The 21,396-nt window shown below is 36.9% G+C and overlaps 1 protein-coding gene and 1 long non-coding RNA gene across 4 annotated transcripts in view; both read left to right on the top strand.

Annotated features, from left to right (window-relative positions):
- Positions 1–21,396, top strand: part of LOC134208630 (G-box-binding factor) — a 62,490-nt gene that overhangs the window by 24,075 nt on the left and 17,019 nt on the right. The gene's annotated exons all lie outside the window — the stretch shown is intronic.
- Positions 3,050–3,954, top strand: LOC134208608 (uncharacterized). Its single transcript, XR_009978682.1, has 3 exons — positions 3,050–3,344; positions 3,405–3,477; positions 3,543–3,954. It is a non-coding gene; the product is annotated as an uncharacterized LOC134208608 (long non-coding RNA).

Genomic DNA, 21,396 nt, shown 5'->3' with positions numbered 1-21,396 from the left:
TATTGGCAAATGCGGATTTTGGATTAATGTTTGTTATTGAGACTGATTCCTCCGACTCTGCTGTGGGCGCCGTCCTAACTCAGGACCAGTCAGGTGAGCGACGTCCCATTGCCTATTTTTCGAAAAAACTTTCCAGCACTCAAAAGCGTTACAGTGCCACGGAACGGGAATGCTTGGCGGTGTTACTGGCAATCGAGCATTTCAAACATTTTGTAGAGGGAAGCCAGTTTATGGTGAGAACAGATGCGATGAGTTTGACTTTTCTTCAAACGATGTCCATCGAATCGAAATCACCCCGTATTGCCAGATGGGCACTAAAACTATCGAAGTACGACCTAATTCTGCAATACAAAAAAGGGTCAGAAAATGTGCCAGCAGATGCGCTTTCTCGATGCGTTGCTTCCGTGGATGTCACTTTATCAGATCCCTACATCAGCGATCTCAAAAGACAAATTGAAAATAATCCCGACCGGTACACCGACTTCAAAATTGTCAACGGTAATATATTTAAATATATCACCAATTCAACCCTTCCAGAGGATGCGAGTTTCAAATGGAAACTACTGGTTCCAAAACAGGAACGCACCCAGATAATTGAAGGAATTCACCGAGAAGCACACCTGGGCTATTTAAAGACTCTTGCCAAAGTTCGAAACCGATGGTATTGGCCAAAAATGAGTGGAGATATCAAAAGGTTCTGTGATGCCTGCGAGGTGTGTAAGGAATCTAAAACTCCCAACCAAAATACTCGTCCACTCTGCGGAAAACCTAAGGAATGCTCGAGACCATGGGAAATGATATCTATTGACTTCCTTGGGCCATATCCTCGTTCCAGAAAAGGCAATATATGGCTTCTGGTCGTATCAGATTTCTTTTCAAAGTTTGTGTTAGTGCAATGCTTAAAAAGTGCAACTGCACCTGCAGTGTGTACGTTTCTGGAGACGATGGTTTTCACTTTATTTGGAGCTCCCGCTGTGTGCATTTCCGACAATGCACAGGTATTTAAATCCCATCCATTCAAAAAATTGCTTGGAAAATATGGAGTATGCCATTGGAATCTTGCTATATATCATCCGAGCCCAAATCCGGTCGAAAGGGTGAACCGTGTGATAGTTACCGCTATACGATGTGCCCTGAATCAGAGAACCAATCACCAGGATTGGGATGAAGCTATTCATATTATTGCCATGGCCATTCGCACTAGCGTACATGACAGTACGGGTTTCTCACCCTATTTTGTTAATTTCGGCCGTAACATGGTCAGCAACGGGGAGGAATATGACCACCTTCGTCATCTGAACCCCGAGCACCAAGGTACACCTAAAGTCAGCGATGACACAAAAAGACTTTTTGAAATGATTAGAGAAAACTTGCATAAAGCCTATGAGAGGTATTCTCGCCCATATAACTTACGAGCGAACGTTCGACATACTTTTGAAAAGGGAGATATAATTTACAAAAGAGACATGCACTTATCCGACAAAGCTCAAAACTTTGTAGGAAAATTTGGAAATAAATACTCGAAAGCCCGAATCCACGAGAAGATCGGCACCAATACCTATATTTTGGAGGACCTTCAAGGCCGTAGGATCTCCGGAACATTCCATGGTTCCTTTTTAAAAAAGGCATGATTAAAAGCGAAAACTGCGTTTAGTACCGGTTTCATTTCGTGATTACCTCAAATCGCTGAAGAAAAAAAAAACGAAGATTTCATACATCTTGAACGATATGATCTCAATATGAGACTAAACAAAAAGCTATGAATGAGTCTTGTAGAAGCTCAGACCAATGATTTAGATCAAACAAAATACTCATTGAGTCATATTAGACGGAGCTAGTTGAGTGTCCAAACAAAAAAAAAGAAAACCTAATACGACCTCCTAGTGTACCGGAATCCTGTTTTGCATGTGCATTCACCGACCGCCATAGCCTTGCATTTTCCTTTTAAATTCGTTGTTTCCATAGTAAACACACCTTCCTTTGATACTTTACCTTAGTTAATAGTACAATAGTTATTTCCAACCATATCCATGCCCAACAAGATATAAATTTTCAACAATTTTAGTAATACTTTCCAAATACCGTTGATTTTTTACATTCCTGTCCATTTATGTGGTTAGCGGATATCCAATGACAGATGAATGACAGTGCGATGTTCACAAGCCATTCATAAAGCTTCGTTAAGTATCCGTCACTGAAAACGTACTTCAAAACAAACGTTTCGAAGTGCTTGAGGTAAAGGAAGCGTTCGTTTATATTTCAGTAGATGGTATTGAGGGTAAAAAAAAATATTTACGTCGAATAAATATTTTAATTTCTTTTTAAGCCGATATCAATTCACTGATACAATTTCGAAAGCACTGTTCACTGCTGCTAATTCTCAGATATATCTGAGGTAAAGCGGTTCGAAAAAAAAAGGATTTTCCAAACAATTTTGGAGTTATTTGGTCGGATAGGTCGGTAGAAAAAAAAAAAAAAATTTCCGGATATTTTCGGAGTAATGGGCGTCAAAAAAAAAAAAAAAAAAAAAAAAATAGTGCAGTGACAGGATTCAGAAATTACGATCCTAAAACCAATTAATTCATAAATATAACTCATTTTATTGTACATGATAGGTCGACACAGAACAGAATGGTAAATGGAATAGTTGTCAATTTCAGTTCAAATAACCATAGCAATATTAAAATAATAATAATAATAATAATACATAGATCGATAAAAGGAAGCAAACACCAAACAAATTTAAACATAAAAATTTTGAAATTTTTAAATAATTTTTAAATTTTTATAAATTACGCAACGACGAGAATGTAACCTAATTTGTTTTTTCTATGCGTGTATGTCATGTTTCTGCACAAACGGTTGAAAGCTTGCCAACAATCAAATACCGAAAGCGCCATCTGTCCGTGGAAGAGTGATTGCATTGCACGTGTAATATTTATAATTGGGTTCCACTCAGAGATCTCATTTAAACTTGTCCACAACGGAGATTACGAAATGTTGGGGAAAAGATAGGCAAAAAAAAAGATACCGATGATACGGTCAAGGTCGCTTAATATGAATGTTAGAAAAGGACAGCCTCAAACAGATAATACAAAAAAATGAGATGAAATTCATATTTAGCAGCCTCCAATACAGTATGTATTGTTTGATGCGATCCAAAAGAACAAGGAACGCGTGGTCTGCTTTGGGGTTTTTGATTTACTTTGGTAGATATCGTTAACAGAAGCACACGTCTAGTTACCACAAGGAAAGAGGAAAATACTTACAAAAAGTAAAGTTAGTTAGAACATTATAGATAAAGTTACACTCAGTTCTGTGCTAGTGCAAACAAAATGCGCAAAGTAAGTGATAACCTAGATTTGTGACTATGTGTTCTAAAATAAAACTTAACTATTAAACAGGGCTGAGTTTTGTGACGACCCTTTGATTAAAGGAACGGGGTTGAAAGTGTGTGTAAGCACGTTTTCGGTTCAGGTAAGGCTTTGGCATCTATTTAATTAAAAGCAGTATCATGACGATAAATTTGAACACGTTGTCAGGTTAAAAGCCCACCTTGCAACGTGGGTGCGAGTTCGGGGCGGCATTCGTCCGTATTGAAAACTACACGTGAAACTGGACGAAACGAAGACCGCTCAAAACTACGTTTTGGTACGGTAGTCCCACGGACTTGACGAAGCCCTCAGACGGTCGCTGTAGTGTAGTTTCGTTCAGTACCGCCCAGTACAATAAGTCAAGACATCGCAGGGACTGAAGCGCCACCCGACGGCAGGTGGATGAACCCATCTAGTGACGACACACAACTGTGATCCGACTTCGTTTACCCTATTACGTCACCGAGTTGTATCCGATGAGAAACCGTTCGAGGTTGGCAATAAGCTTTGCGATTACGTCACCGACCCTCCCACTGGGTATCTGGGATAAGCTGAGCCGTGGACGTTGGCGGTTAGGAAAACCGGGGAAACTAGCGTATGCGGTCGACTCTGAATGCTCCTGATACGTGTGGATTACCTGCCAAGCCTACTTGAATATAGCCAGAACAAAAAGGTTAGATTAGACGTAAGACAATTTTGTACCATTTAGAATAGTGACGTCACTCATAAGACAGGAACCAAAACTATGAATATAAGTGAGAATGTTACCGCAACAAAAAGTTCATTATGTACAGAGGTTCCCCAGCCTATGTTGACGTTTCTTCCTAGGGTGTGCGGGTTGATAAAATCTTTTTGATCACTCTGATGCTAGATAAGGAATATCCTCTCATTATAGTTTTTTTTTGATAGGGACTCAACAGCTTCCGTCTCTATTGTGGGTACGCTAATTTGGATTCGGGTGTTTGAACCTTTACAACCCGCCGTGAAAAAGAGTCTCTTGCCGAGCAATCGAATTGCAACAGCAACCTCTCAACTTACGAGAGTGGCGCATAAGTTGCTGATTGTTGGAAGGAAAGCATTCGTTACAGATCTAAAGGCCTTGCTTCGGTACTTTTTTGGATGACCAATAACTTAGGTTTTGACACAATCTATTCTATGAGTTACGCAGAGCATGTACCATATTTGAAACAGGCGGACAGATCTTTGGTTACGCGTGTAGATCTAAAGGCCTTACTTCGGGATTTTTTTGGATGACCAATAACTTAGGCTTTGAACACAATCAATTCTATGAGTCACACAGAGCATGTACCATATTTGAAATAGGCGGACAGATCTTTGGTTACGCGTGCAGATCTAAAGGCCTTGCTTCAGGAATTTTTCGGATGACCAATAACTTAGGCTTTGAACACAATCTATTCTGTGAGTAACCCAGAGCATGTACCATATTTGAAACAGGCGGACGGATCTTTGGTTACGCGTGTAGATCTAAAGGCCTTGCTTTGGGATTTTTTTGGATGACCAATAACTTAGGCTTTGAACACAATCAATTCTATGAGTCACACAGAGCATGTACCATATTTGAAACAAGAGGACAGATCTTTATAGATCTCAGGGCCTTATTTCATAGATCTCAAGGCCTTATTTCAGGAGATTCTTGGATGAGTTTGAGCATACAGTCAAACCTCCATGAGTCGATGTTCTATGACTCGATATCGACTCATGGAAGCAAATTATTACATATTAAAAAATATTTTCTGGATTACTATGATGGTCCCTTCAAACAGTTCTCCAAGGATTTTATATTCCACATCTCGATATTTCCATGAGTCGATGGTCCCTTCAATATCGACTCATGGAGGTTTGACTGTAGATCGGAACACATTCCTGGTTTCATATCACAAAAACCATGTACCATACCACGATCCATACTAGCATACTATGACCTACAAACAACACCTAGCAAACAAATAGGAAGAAGTCCCGTTCATTATAAGTCCCAATTTAAAATTTTCTAAGTCCCCAGTAGGCACCGACATAAAAAAATGTTCTAAGTCCCAGTAGGCACCAACATATTAAATTTTCTAAGTCCCCCAATAGGTTTTTTTTTACGTCGTTTTTTTTAAATAGCGCCGTTTTTATTTTACGTCGTTTTTTTTTAAATAACGCGGTTTTTTTTACGTCGGTACCGCGTAAAAATATCCGCGTAAAAAAAAACCGCGCAAAAAAAAACCGCGTAAAAAAAAACTTCAGTGTATAAATCACACAGAAAGAATAAAGCTCTATTAACGTTCAAAATCATACATCACGAAATCGACGCTCCCCAATTTTAGATTCTGATTTGACACTCAGTACCTTCGAGTAAGACGTTGTCCAACGTGAAAATCGAGTTTTGACTGTTTCACGTTCGTTTATATCGTGCCTCGTTTACTCGTGCGGTGTTGCAATCTTTAAATTTTTTTCTCCACTAATTGCTCACATTCGCCATCATGCCAGTCCTTTATCGGATCCGGAGACATCGTTTCTTCTGCAGTAGTGTCGGTACTACTAACGGCGGATCGAATATCGCTCCAGTCATCTTCAAGAGAAGCAGCGCCCAGCTACTGTGTGTAATCTAGCCGCCCAACATTTATAAGCAGCATTTGACTTCGATGCGTGTTGTACACCGTCGAACGAAGGCATAATGTAACGAGGTAGGGTATATGTCCCTATATCCATCTCAATAAGCAAGCAAACATGTTATAATCGACAACAACGAAATAAACTCAAATTCGTTGTTCAAATAAATATCAAAACCATGCTTGCTTACAATCGATTATTTATCTGCAATTAGAAAATTATGCAATTCCCTTTTCTAATTAAACTAATAATCGTTCCTAAATACCAGCGAATTGAACATATATCCATCTCACGGTAAAATTTCCATCTCAAGAGAATCGCGACAAGTGAACCGATATCCGTCTTATTTTTAATCGCCCAAAATTTACTCCACACTACTGTAGCTCTTGCATAGACTCATATAGACCTATCGGATAACTCACACTTGAACGATTTACTTGCATAGTACATGACATTATTAATTGATTTGTTTTTCTTATTCCAAAGGAAAGACCGACAACAAGAAAAAGCGTAAAGTAATTCACACTTTTGCCTATCTCCAACAAGCATGCGCACATTGCCAGTCTGCGCATGCGCATCGCGGTACCGCACAAGCATGTTGGCCGTGATGCCGAAGTTGAAAAATAAACTATGCTCTCAATTTACTTTGAAATTTAACGCATATATTTTGGGTAAAATTTTGTTAAATGGATGATGATTATGTACTTCTAGTATTTGAAGAAAATATCCAAACCTAAATTTTACATGACATCATCGGTATACACAGCGTATCAAGGTAAAAACATTTTCTCAAAACGGTACCATTGTCTTGAAAACTGGCACCTCTGTGCTGCTAGAATGATAGCATAATGAGATGTACATACGTACAAAGTAGATTTGATTGATAAAAAATTTCATCTCATAGTTTTTCAGCATTCTGGGGCAATTTTTAAGTTTCAAATAAGTGAAATAGTGATTTTAAACTATAAACTATCTGGTGCGCGATCGTTTGTTGTAAACAATGTTGTGATCATTTTGTAAAAAGGTGAAAAAGTCCAGCGCTTCAAAGTGATTTTAACTAGTACAAATGTGCTAGCGGGATGAATAACTTTTAATGAAGGTAAGATTTTCATCCTAAATAGAAGATGCTTGACTGTTTATTGAAAATTACGCATTTAAATGTGATTCTCGCATGAGTTTGTTGGAAAAGACATAATTTAAACCCGTGAGAATGCGCCTCGCTAGTTTTTTGATGCGATAAGTGCTTATGTAGACTAGTATGTTTAATTGAAACTTGATGAGTACCGAATGAGATGGATATGGGGGCTAAGATGGAAATGGGAACAGATACCCTAGTTATCGGATTCTGCATTCTCACTGCTGGGAGTGCGGACGTTCGTGATGTCAACCATCGTCAACTAGAACGTGGTCGATTTTGTTTCCTTTTTATTTTATTTATTTATTTATTTGTTTATTTATTTGTGTTTATAACATTCAACTGATCATTTTGTTGATCTTATTGAACTACTTAAATCTATTCCGACAGTAATAAACAGAGTACAACATTCAAACGAAATTCATAATCAAATAATCACATAACCATAAACTACAATTGGTGATAAAACAAGACATTTCACAATCAGAAAATAATACATAAAACGATGAACAAAAAAGAATCACTGCATTACGAATTAAATATACGCTCATTTCAAACTTAAGGTTTCCAAGTTTCATTCAAAAGGCTTTTAAACTCCCGAAATTTAATACCTTTAGGCCAAGTAGAAGCATTTAGTGCTGCTGCTTTCAGGTTCAAATTCAACACAATCTTAAATGATAAATAGTCCACTGATTCGACATCTTTCCATTTTGGAATTAGCTTAATTACATTTTTACAAGAAGATAGTGGAGTACCTAGCCTACGTGATATCATCAATCTCACATCATTTTCCGTAGCACTTTTGTCAATGTTGGACAAGTATAACGAGAATTTCTCGCTCTCACTATCCGCTTGTGGTGAACAGTAAACTTATGATATTAATTCTCGTAAAATTAGCTAAAACCCACTGAGAAATAATTTCTAAATCCTGCTGAATTAGTTGCTGTAATTGTGCGATATGTCTCGCATATACCCAAGCAATTCTTTTCAGATTATAGGTTCTTGTAATTTCGCATATGCCCAGTTCTTATACAAAAATGTTGAGCTCTTATACAGAATTGTAAAACAATTTAATATCCGCCGGTACTGTATGGCTACTAGGGTGGTTCAAAAAATCGATTTTGCTCCACAGTGCTTATCTGATTCTTTATCATGTTCTGAGTGTCCCCTGAAAATTTGAGCTCATTTGGATTAAAACTGATTTAGCACAAGCCGTTTCAAGTTTGCATGCAAATTAGTATGGGGAAATTTATTTCCTCATTATACTGTTAATGACGGTTCCCCATTGAGCGCAGGTTAAAAGAAAACCTACATAGCTAGATGGAATACTCAACAGCTTTCGCCCAACGGAAACCGCATGTTGATTAATTGCCCCAATAATTAGTAATCGATTTTAAGATAGAATGCGAATCTTTAGTCATGATCGTTAAACTTCTTTGAGGGCATCACTGAAATGTGCAGGGCAACATAGTAGCCTGAATTTGTATGTGCAATCTTTCGCGCCACGAGCAACAATGTTGCCTGTTGAGGAGTTATGCAATTAGCTCCAGAAAACCACGGTATAGATTAAATTCGATTACTAATTATTGGAAAGATTAATTAAGATGCGGTTTTCACTGGGTGAAAGGTGTTGAGTGTTCCTTTTAGCTATGTAGGTTTTCTTTTAACCTGCGCCTAATGGGGAAGCGTCATTAACAGCACAATGAAAAAATAAATTTCCCCATACTAATTTGCATGCAAACTTGAAACGGCTTGTGCTAAATCAGTTTTCATCCAAATGAGCTCAAATTTTCAGGGGCCACTCAGAACATGATAAAGAATCAGATAAGCACTGTGGAGCAAAATTGATTTTTTGAACCACCCTAATGGCTACGCATCTTACCGTTAGGAAATAAAAGAGTCATACGCATTAATGACGCTAAAGGTTGGTTAGAAGAAATCAAACAGATTCATAGCAGACTAATGATCTAGAAATTATTGTTAAATTTAAATAAGCTTGTATTAATTTTACTACAGTAAAATACTTTTCATGTTTCAATGCTATCTGAGTCCTTTCTTCGTGTGCCACTGTCGAGCATGGTATGGGGAATATATGCCTTCCCATTTATTGGCAAACGAATTCCATCCTTTTGCGTACACGATATGCATTTGAAGATGCAGTCAAGTGAACCGTTTTGTCCGATGCTTATAGCCGTGTTGCGTCTGGAGTATCTACTTCTACATACTATCGATTATTAATGTCGCTCAACTGCATACGTAGGGCAGCAACCACAGACGGAAGATTTCAACCCATCCCTTTGGCATTCCAGTTATACTCATGCTTTGCCGGGAGAATACGCCGAGTTAGAAGTCATTCGTGCTGCAAAGGGTGCTGCAAATTAGCTCAGACAAGACGTACGGAGATGAATATTTTATTGCCTGCAGTCTGCATCATAGCGCATATGGGCAGGATGTGTATCGCATATATTTACCTTGCGGTACACACGCATAAACGAATTGAATTCTATGCATTTCTCATTCGATTTACGTATGTCCTGAGAAGTGGGAGTAGGATCGTGAAGTGTGAGGATATGATACATAATACATCTGGTGTTGGTCAGGCTTCGAGTGAGTTGATGGACGTAAGGTGTTTAAATTACTAAACAATGGTTCCATCATGCTGAGTTATGAGTCTTTTGAACGGTGGGACAGGTATGAATAGAAATGACAGTGTGCACTTTGTAAGATATGCTTTTGTTTTATATTGGTTTGTGAAATTGGTGTCATAAATTATTATAAAATTGTGAATAATGAAGCCTTTCTTTGGACCTTTTTCGAAAATATATTTAAAGTATCCGTAACAATATAGCGTAACAATATAGTTTTCTACGGACTGGTGGAACATGGTCATTACTAGTTGTAGTCACATACAGTGACGAACAAATCAATAAGACCACCACCTTTAGAATTTGATTCAATTGTAAAATAAAGTCCCATGATGGCCCATTTATGTTTTGGCTAGATTTAGCCAGCTGCCATTGTAGCAAGGAAGTAGTATAACAATAGTGGAGTCCAGTTCCTCCCAAAAAATCTGAATGCATCAAATTGTCCTCTGTTCCATCCAATAGAGAAATTTTAGGCGATAATTAAGCAGAAACTAAAAATAAAGGAGCAGTTATCGGTAACATTAGCCAAATGAAGATTTGATGGAATCTACTAGCCAAAGCGGCATCAACAGAAAAGGGCGAGTCTTTCTTCTAAAAAAACGACGTGTGATATAATTCAGTTATTTATATGGAATAAAATAATATTAGAAAAAAATTAGAAAGTTTTCGATTGAACGAAAGGTTTAAAAAATACAAACAATTAAAAGTGTCCCGTTTCTCAATGGTCTGCTCTTTAAACTACTTTTACGTAGTGTGTTACTATCTATGTATGTATTACCTGTTCAGTTCATGAATTGGTAAACAATGATACTAACTAAATATTAGTGATATTTTTTAGCTTTGAGCAACGAGCTTATTTGATTCTTCAGCATTTTTTACATCCCAATCCAAATTCCCACCTTTTTCAATGTCATCTTCAATTTTTGTTTCTGCTAATTTCTGTGGCTTTCTTAGCAAGAAGAAACAATTGAATTAAAGTAAGTGTAAGGTGTTAAGAATTTTTATTCAACTTCAAATTTTGTACAAAATTTATCACATGAAGATCTGATATTCCTTGCCGTTAGAAGCCTTTTCAATAGCTTCCTTTTGTACTTAATAAGATGAAGGAGGGACCTCTGCAAGTAGTGTCGTTTTAGGAAGTGTCCGGTTTTGGGAGGTGTCCGGCGCTGGGAGATCTCCCCCAAAATAGTTAATGATCCGCCTCACGAAACGATCTCTCACATACGGGGCAATTTCTATAGTAATTTCCATACAAACTTAAAACTACTTGTACTCAGTTATATTATAATCAATCCAGTTGAATATTTAGGTGGTACACCAAAACAGCAAATGTTATCGTACAAGCATAAGGGAGCGCAAAAGTCAAAATTTCAATCACTCTAGGCTCTAACTAAAATAATTATCTTATGATCTGTTTTACGTAGTTTACGTCGGGCGGTCGTATCTTGTATATAACCCTTCTGATTTTTTCTGATTATTCATGCCTGTGGTGAAAGCAGTTCATTGATCTACCACGCTGCTACTATTTGGAATAGGCCGAAATTCTCGTTAATGAAGACAATCATAATAACATTTTTCAATAATCATTAGCCCGTATTGGCCTGAGTTAAGGAAAAAAAATCGATAAATCAAAGTAGTCTTCTAGACAAACATGTTTTTGTCATTTTGAACAGCTTTCTAGAATAAACCATACTGCTAAAATCATTTTTAGAAAAGTTATGCTTAAAATATTATTTTTAAGGGTCATTCATACAAAACGTGCTCTTACAAGTTATCAAACCGTTACTTAAATATAGAGTCTTAGAAAAGATGTTCTAACTCACATTCTCTATAACATTGCATAGGACATCCACATAGATGTTTTGTTATCAAAAGAAAGCCTAAGAAATATCGTTCAACTTTTCTGAAGACACCATGACTTTAAAATGTACAAAAGGTATTAAGCCACCCGGTGTGGAAATTAATTACTATGTCTGAAACTTGATTATGCATATGTACAACATGTGATAGATTTAGTTCGGAAAAGGTATTGGAGGGTAACCGCCCCTGTGGACGACGGAGGTCCTTCGTAGCTTAGTAGGGAAAGGGGCCGTCCAGAAACCACGTGGTCATATTTTTGAAGATTTTCAACCCCCCCTCCCCCCATGTGGCTTATCGTGGTCATTTGGCAGCCCCCCCCCTCCTCCCCCCTATGACCACGTGGTTTTTTCAAAAACAAAAAAAAAATTAAAAAAATTTTATATAACTAAAACATATGGTTAACCCGATCAATTTTGAAGATGGACAAAAACAGGAATTTCAACTGATTCAAAATCAAACTAAACCCAGCATGAAAATTATAAATTTTCATGAATTCTAACATTTTGATAATGTTATCATGTTGTAATCTGTATCAGGTATTAGGATATCTAGAACTTGCACACCTTCGATGCATCAGGATACAAAAATGTGGACTCGCGAATATGTTATAAAAATTTCTAGAAAAAATTGTAATGGCTTAGAAACTTTCCAAATTATCCCTATATTTTTTTTTATTTTTTGGCATTAAATGCTAGTTTTCATTTTATATCTACAGTCTTTAATATCTTTGGGTTCCTTTTGGTATTCTAGAATTTATTGTTATATTTTGGTATTTAACCCTTTCAGGACGATTTTTTTTACATGGATTTAACGTACATATTTAGGGTTTTCCACTCGATCTTGTTAAAACTAGTATACAGTATCCCCTCGCTGATCCGGACCTCGCTAATCCGGCGACTCGTTAGTCCGGATCTCGCTAATTCAGAATTTTCCGGATTAAAAAGTATCAACACCCATTTAAACACGTTATGCTGTCAGTTTTCTAATTTGTGCTGTGATTTTGTTTTAATTCATTTGTATGGATTTGACAGTCGGATTAACGAGAGAAACCTCGATAGTCCGGCTATACATTTATCGGATCAGTATACTGTAGTAAGAACTGAAAAGTTGTATTTTTTTCAGGTGTCATAGGCCAAGCTGCTCTGAAGTACATATCCTTGAAAGTATCAAAAATCATGCCAAGAAACAAAATGTCCAAAGCTGAGAATATGTCCACAAATATCTATGTAATCATGAGACATGATATTACGGAGTTTTGAAACGACCCGATCAACCAAGTTCTGAAAGATGTATCCGTACATCGCTAAGCATCCAAGCAGATCCATTGAGCCGATGCGATTTCATTTATTACTTTCACAAGCTACAATAGACCTTCCATGAGTCGATGTTTTAAGATACGATATCGTCGGAAGAAGAAACCCTGCTTAAAAATTTATAAAAATTTTCCATAACAATTAGGAATTTTCCAATAAAGAAATATCATGGTATGAACAATAAAAAAATATTAAATTTTCTACAAATAATGCAAAATTTTCATAAACAATTAAGAATTTTCCACAAAACAAAAATAAATTAACACTTTAAAACCAAAAATTGCAATTATGAAAGAAGAATTTTCCTTAAGGAAATCGAAATGTTTCACGGAAAAAAATACAAACATTCCATAAATAAATCAGTATTAGCAATAAATAATTACAAAATTAACACAAAATAAACATTTTTTTTACCAAAAATTAAAACCTTTTCACGAAAAAATCAATAAAGAGCATTAAAAAAAAGGAAATTTTCTATTAAAGAATATAAAATCTTATATATAAAAATGAAATGGTCTGTGTTCGTATCCGCATAACTCGAAAACGGCTGGATAGATTTTTTTCATTTCTTCAGCAGAAACATTCGTTATAGTTTCCGACGGGTTTATATGATATTTTCTAATGTGAAAACTACGAGTAAAGTTGAGCAAATCGTAAAAAACTAAAATTGTGAATCCTATGCGAACTTTGCATGGGCAGTTCGGAACGCACATTCTCGCCTACTATGCAGGACAATGTCTGCCGGGTCAACTAGTATTATATAAATTGAGCATTTTTCCATAGATTACCTCTTCTTTAAAAGCGTTTGAAGTTCATGGAAAATGTTATCAATTTGATTGCTTATTAGTATTTTCTCAATGTAAATTTTCTTATTTTTTCATTGCTCTTTATTGATGTGAAAGAAACCTAGCATTGTCCAGGTGTTGCAAATGTCACAATGAACTATTTGCAGCACTCTAGATCAATTTCCGTGCGTTTGTTTTGTTTTCCTCAACAGCTGACCCAAAATTGTATTCTATTGACTTTTTACATTTCCCCGTTAAATTCGCCAACTTTTTGTATATACAAACCTTGCGGATCCTCAAAACGAATCAATTAGGGAAAAATCTTACATATCGGTCAACCCGATCGCGAGTTAAATCGTCAGGAAGAAAATCTCAACTCATTTGTGTTATATAGAAGAAGATATTTTGTGGAAAAAAATATTTTTTGTGGAAATGATTTTTTTTCTGGAAACATTTGTAATTGTTTATTGCTAATATTGATTTATTCATGAAAATTTTGTTATTTTTTTCGTGGAACATTTTGATTTCTATATAGAAAATTCTCATTTTATAATTATTTATAATTTAAAATAAAATATTTTATAATAATTTTTGCTTTTACAAGTGTTAATTTATTAATGTTTTGTGGAAAATTTTCAACTGTTTACTGTTTTGCATAGAAATTCTATATTTATTTAATACTCATGCCCTGATTTCTTTATTGTAAATTTATTTCATTATGTAAAATTTCTATTTATTTTTTCTTTATTAAATAGATTTTCAATCCACAGCTGGCTCATCTCTCAAAATTTCTAATTCTCCATTGAAATTTTATTTTAATATCGACTCGTGGAAGCCAATGATGTCATAATAAACATATTTTCTCAGTTACTCTGATGGTTCTTTCGAATAATTTTCCCAGGAACTTCTATTCCACATATCAAATATGCTTTAGTCAATGGTTCTTTCATAAGCGACTCATAGAGGAATGAATGTATTATAGACCAATTATTATTTTGGAGTTCGGATCATTCGATTTATCCAATAAACCAACATATGAATGATGTATGATATAATATCCCAGTAGGTCCATTGGGTTGATATGACTTCAATTATTATTTATACAAGCTACTACAGACTTTTAAGCTTATACAAAACGTCCTGGAAGTCGTAATTTGAACTACTTAATCATTCAAGTCCGTGAACCCATTGCTTCTAAGGCCCTATAAAAAAAGTTTGCGAACAAACCTAATTGTCATTGTGCAACTTGATGTTGACTAGATAATTTTGGGTACCTTGTCTCTTGGATCTCATGTTAATGGAAATTAGGATCATATGCTTATTGCATCGAATTTTGTATATACCGATGATGAAGACATTGCAAATGTCTTGATTGATCTGGATATCGTGGGCTGAACTTGAGAACGTTTTGGAGTACCTTGAGCATCTCGTATTCCTGAATATTAATCACTGGCTTAACGTTCAGGATGACCCATCTTATCTGAGTATTCAGAATGATGAAACAATGTGGTTTACGATTCAAACATTTCAACTTCATTTGCATGCTCTTAGAATCGAAATCGGTCTCGGATATCTGAGTTTTCAGGGTCAGTCAAATTTGAGCTCCCATATTTTTTCTGTAAAGCCAATATTTAGATGAACAATTTTGCTGAAGAAAATGGTGGCCTAGCTCTCTTTTGTGATTTTATAGACAATCTAAAACGCTGGGCATATATGACCCATCCGTCCTGAAAGGGTTGAGATTTGTTTTGGAATTCAATTTCAATCGTTATTATAACACTATTTTTTAACCTAGATTGTTTTAGGGATTGGAGTGTTTTTTTTCTGGAACACTGATTTTTTTTCTATATCGCAGGCATATCCTTAGTTCTAAGACCCTTTTATGAATTTAGAAAGCATTATTATTAATTAGAATTTTATGTTGATTTTTTATGCAAGGTTATGTAAGCTCTCTATGTCATAACCTTTTTCATACGCACTACTAGAATTTTGTGCATTTAGAACATTTAGGTGCATTATTAAATTTTTCGATCAATTATCCTAATTGTTCAATATCATAAAAACTAGGCTTCTTAAGCCTAAATTATTGCCTACATTTGTTGTTGGATTAATTTTAAATTCCAAGATCTTCTGAATTTTCAAGAATAATTATTCTGGAGTTGCAAGGGAAACCCTTCAGAATATTGACAAGAAATTCTTCGGAGTCTCAACGGAAAAATCTTTAGAATTTCAACGACTTTTTTTCCGAAATTCTGTGGAAGAGTTCCGAAAAATGTTCTGTAGAAATTTTGATGACCACGATGAAAATTCCAATAAACATCGAATTCCGAAGAATTCCCAGTATAAATTAGAAAAAAAATCCAGCTGACCTTTGTTTACAGAATCTCTAAAATTTATTTTCAAAATCCTGGGCAACATTATTGAATCTACAAAGGAAATTCTTCTAAATTTCCAATGGAAATTTTTTGACGTAGAATACGCCTTACGGAAAAATATAAGAGGGGGGGGGGTCATTCAGCAGAATCAAATTTAAGACTAACTAATAACTCAGCCGATTTTGATGATTTTTTTATCAATCGATCGACAAACTGTTTAAGATTTTGCACATTCATTAGAAACAATTAAATAAAGGCGCTAAACTATTGAAAAATTGAATATCATCAGGAACTGTTGAAAACTTGTTATACACAGTTCATTGCCTACATTTTGTAAAAACATGAACAATTTTCAAAATTGTAGTTGCAGTCCGCTGATGCAAAAGTGTCGGCGGCGTGATGTCAAAAACCATCTGCGGCGGTGGCGTGGTGCGGCGAAATTTTTTTACAATATTTTTCCATTTTTTCCTTTTTAATTTTTTTTTTGTGGAAATTAAGACTGAATCGCAACTTGTTTTTTCGTTAATTTTTTTATGGAAATAGGATCAAAGGCTAAGATGGTCAAATAATGCAGATATGCATCGGCGTTGCGACCGACGCTTCGTTACCGGTTTTTTTCCGATGCACACCTACGTCTTTTTAACGCTGAGTTGAAAAGACGCTACGTGGGCATCAACACGCTTTGCGTTTAATGAATAAATCATCAAATTTTAATGCTTTGTATTTTTTAAACCGCTGTTGTTATTCCCCAAAAGTTTTTCGTGTAAAAAAAACCACGTGGTTCGAGAGCAACACCCCCCCTCCCCCCATGTGGCATATCGTGGTCATTTTCCAAACCCCCCCCTCCCCCCATATATGACCACGTGGTTTCTGGACGGCCCCAAAGCACATGTCAGGCGAACTGGGGTCGTGGGATCAAACCCCACCGAAGGGGCGGTTACCCTCCAATACCTTTTCCGAACTAAATCTATCATATGTTGTACATATGCATAATCAAGTTTCAGACATAGTAGTTAATTTCCACACCGGGTGGCTTAATACCCGGCATATAGGCAATTAACTTTGAATGTGCTTTAAAATGTAGTTTTTAGGTCGAAAACTAAAAAACGCACGTTTTGGGGGCTTTTGAACCAGTGCGGAGGCTTCCCCTAAGGGCCTCGGAACTGGTCCCAGGGCGGCCAATCTCTCTAGAATCAAATCCAAATGTCAAAATGCTGAAGTTTGATACCCTTATTGCCATAGTTTGTAATACACTGGATTCTGTTTTTACACGATTTACATTTTCTCAATTTTTCACTCATCCTAAATGTTTAACGCATATTAATTATCATGTATTTTTTCTGTAATGTAAAATGCTGAAGTTTGATACCCATATTGCCATAGCATGTGATATTTTGAAAATGGTCGATTTCGATGCCTCCATAGGCAATCCAAATCCAATCCAAATCCAATCCAAATCCAATCCAAATCCAATCCAAATCCAATCCAAATCCAATCCAAATCCAATCCAAATCCAATCCAAATCCAATCCAAATCCAATCCAAATCCCAGCCAAGTACACGAATTCTTCAACCACCTCGATTTCGTCACCACCGATAGAAACTCGTGGTGGGTGGCTTACATTAACCTCTCTTGAGCCTCTTCCTATCATGTACTTCGTCTTTGACGTGTTGATGACTAGCCCAATCCGTTTAGCTTCGCTTTCCAGTCTGATGTAGGATTCCTCCATCCTCTCAAAGTTACGTGCCATGATATCTATGTCGTCGGCCAAACCAAATAACTGGACGGACTTCGTGAAAATCGTACCACTCGTGTCAATCTCTGCTCTTCGTAATACTCCCTCCAAAGCGATGTTGAATAGCAGACACGAAAGACCATCACCTTGCCGTAACCCTCTGCGAGTTTCGATGGGACTCGAGAATGCATTAGCATTAGCATTGCTAGCATTGTTACGGTGTAATTCGTAGATTGGACACTAGTGATACTCATGTTTTACTATTGAGATTCATATCTAGAATGCTATCAGAAATCAAGAAGGGGAGTGATCCTTGATTCCAGTCTTAAACAAAAATAACAAAAGCATGAGGATTACTACTCCTGGCCACGACCATCTTCACCGTAATTAGGGACAAGAAGGAAGTGTTGATGTGGTACTTACGTACGAGAGGCCACCGACGTAGCGAAACCCTCATAAATACCACGGAGTTGGATAATGAGGAAGGTATTCTTTGGGTCAGGATTTGCCTGTAGCAATGTAATAGGCAATGTAACCGTGGTAGATCTTACCCCGTAACACACCACGTAAAGGTGTCTACCCAGCGTTACGGGCCGAGTTTCGAAGGGCTCGAGAATGCCCCAGAAACTCGAACTACGCATATCACCCGTTCCATCGTCGCCTTGATCAACCGTATCAGTTTATCCGGAAGTCCGTTTTCGTGCATTAGCTGCCATAGCTGGTCCCGATCGCTTGTATCATATGCGGCTTTGATGTCGATGAATAGATGATGTGTGTTCGCGGCATTTCTGCAATACCTGACGTACGGCGATCACCCGGTCTGCGGTAGAGCGTTCACCCATAAATCCCGCCTGGTACTGTTCCACGAACTCTCTTGCAATTGGTGTTAGTCGGCGTCATAAAATTTGGGAGAGTACCTTGTAGGCGGCGTTCAGCAATGTGATTGCTCGGTAATTGCTACAATCCAGCTTATTGCCCTTTTTTAATATGGCACACACGACACCTTCCATCCACTCCTGCGGCAGAATCTCATCTGCCAAACCTTGGTAATCACCCAGTGCATCGCTCTAGCCAGTGTCTCACCACCGTGTTTAAACCGATTCAATATGGATGGGTCAGCTGTCAAAAATCAGTTTTATGAGATAGAGCCTTGCTTTCTTCAGCAAAAATGTTCAAAATTAACTGGTCCATCCAGGAAAAATATTGTACAGGTCAGGTTACGGGCCATACGATGATCTAGAGCATCCAAACTATCCTTGAGTTGTAATTTTGATGTTCTTAGGAATTAACACCATACTTTACCATATTCTTGTTGAATAATTATAATTGGAACGCTCAACGATGGAATCCTGCGCCTGCCCAGTGGTATAACAGATTTTTAACAATATCTACGATACTCCAAACCATCCTTGAATTCAGATCTTAATATTCAAATCGATCAACATGAAGATCTTCGATGTCTCAATTATTTTTATGAGTTAGAATAGCTCCACAGGACTTCGTCACACCATTACAGACAAACTACCAATTTCGTTCGACATCTACGACACTCCAAACTATCCTTGAGTACAGATCTTAATCTTCAAATCGATCAACATGGAGATCTCCGGTGTCTCAAATATTTTTATGAGTTGGAATAGCACCACGGGACTTCATTACACCATTACAGACAAACTACAGAATTCGTTCGACATCTACGATACTTCAAACTATCCTTGAGTACAAATCTTAATAATAAAATCGATGAACATGAAGATCTACGATGTCCTCATTAATTTTATGAGTTGGAATAGCTCCAAGAAACCTCGTAACACCATTATAGACACACCATAGAATTCGATTCATATCTACGACACTCCAAACTATCCTTGAGTACAGATCTCAATGTTCAAATCGATCAACATGGAGATCTGCGGTATTTCAACTATTTTTATGAGTTGGAATAGCACCACGGGACTTCATTACACCATTACAGACCAGTTGGCAACTACTTGTCGTGCGCGATAGTCGTGTTTTCGGATAGCTCGCTACGTTCTTACGGATAATAGCATTTTTTGTGGATCCTGTCGCGAAACAAGTTTGCATTCATCGCAAAATGTCTTCAAGTAGGCAAAACACTCTAGTCGTCGATTTCGGTGTTCTTCCGAAATGACCCACACTAGAACAAGTGAAGGGAGTTATCGAGGTTGATCTGAAGCTCAACATGGCAGATGTTAGAAACATTCAACTGCACAACTTGAGAAACTGTGTGCTCATCGAGTTGAACGATGCAGGCTTGGCATTACGACTGCAAAAAGAGCATCATCTCCGATACACATTCCGATATCAGTGTGTGAAGTATTCTATCCCTAACAGAATTACAAACGCATAACAGAATTTGTTCAATATCTATAACACTCCGAACTGTCCTCGAGTACAGATCTTAATATTCAAAACGATATTCAAAACTATCAACAAGATCTTCGATGTCTCAACTATTTTTATGAGTTGGAATAGCTCCAAGGTACCTCGTAATACAATTACAGACATACTACATACTTCGCTCGACATCTACGACTCTCCAAACTATCCTTGAGTACAGATCTCATTATTCAGATCGATCAACATGAAGATCATCGATGTCCTCATTAGTTTTATGAGTTGGAATAGCTCCAATGTACTTCGTAACACCATTACAGACACACCACAGAATTCGTTAAATATCCACGACACTACAAACTGTTCTTGAGTACAGATCCTAATATTCAAATCGATGAACACGAAGATCTTCGATGTCTCAACTATTTTTATGAGTTGGAATAGCTTCAAGATACCTCGTAACACCATTTTAGACACATAACAGAATTCGTTGAATTTCTACGACATTCCATACTGTCTTTGAGCTCAGATCCTAATATTCAAATGGATCAACAAGAAGATCTTTGATGTCCCCACTATTTTCATGAGTTGGAATAGCTCCAAGGTACCTTGTAACACAATTACAGACATACTACATACTTCGCTCGTCATCTACGACTCTCCAAACTATCATTAAGTACAGATCTTAATATTAAAATCGATTAACATGAAGGTCTTCGATGTCCCTACTAGTTTTATGAGTTGGAATAGATCCATGGGACTTCAATACATCATTACAGACGCACCACAGAATTTGTGCAATATCTACGAAATTCCAAACTGTCCTTGAGTACAGATCCTAATATTCAAAACGATCAACATGAAAATCTTCGATGTCTCAACTATTTTTATGAGTTGGAATAGCTCATGTATGGTATTATGGAAATGATATTATGGAAATCTTATGATTTGTATATACCAGTGTAATGATGTCCCATAGGGCTCAAACTAACATACAAGCTCAAGAACCTATGGATTACTCTGTTGATCTTGTAGACCTCCAATACTTGAACCTCATAATGCTTTGGATTACCGTAGATATTCTGGGAATATCATAATTTTCATATGCTGGTGTAATGATGTCTCATGGGGTTTCTGCAACTTAAACATAAGCTAGTTGAATCAATATGTTGGTCTTATAGACCCCCAAGAACTGAATTC

The sequence above is a fragment of the Armigeres subalbatus genome, chromosome 1 (genome assembly GCF_024139115.2).
Source record: "Armigeres subalbatus isolate Guangzhou_Male chromosome 1, GZ_Asu_2, whole genome shotgun sequence".
In the NCBI taxonomy this organism is placed as follows: domain Eukaryota; kingdom Metazoa; phylum Arthropoda; class Insecta; order Diptera; family Culicidae; genus Armigeres; species Armigeres subalbatus.
The sequence above is the reverse complement of the archived record's forward strand: the minus strand, read 5'-3'. Positions and strand labels throughout refer to the sequence as shown.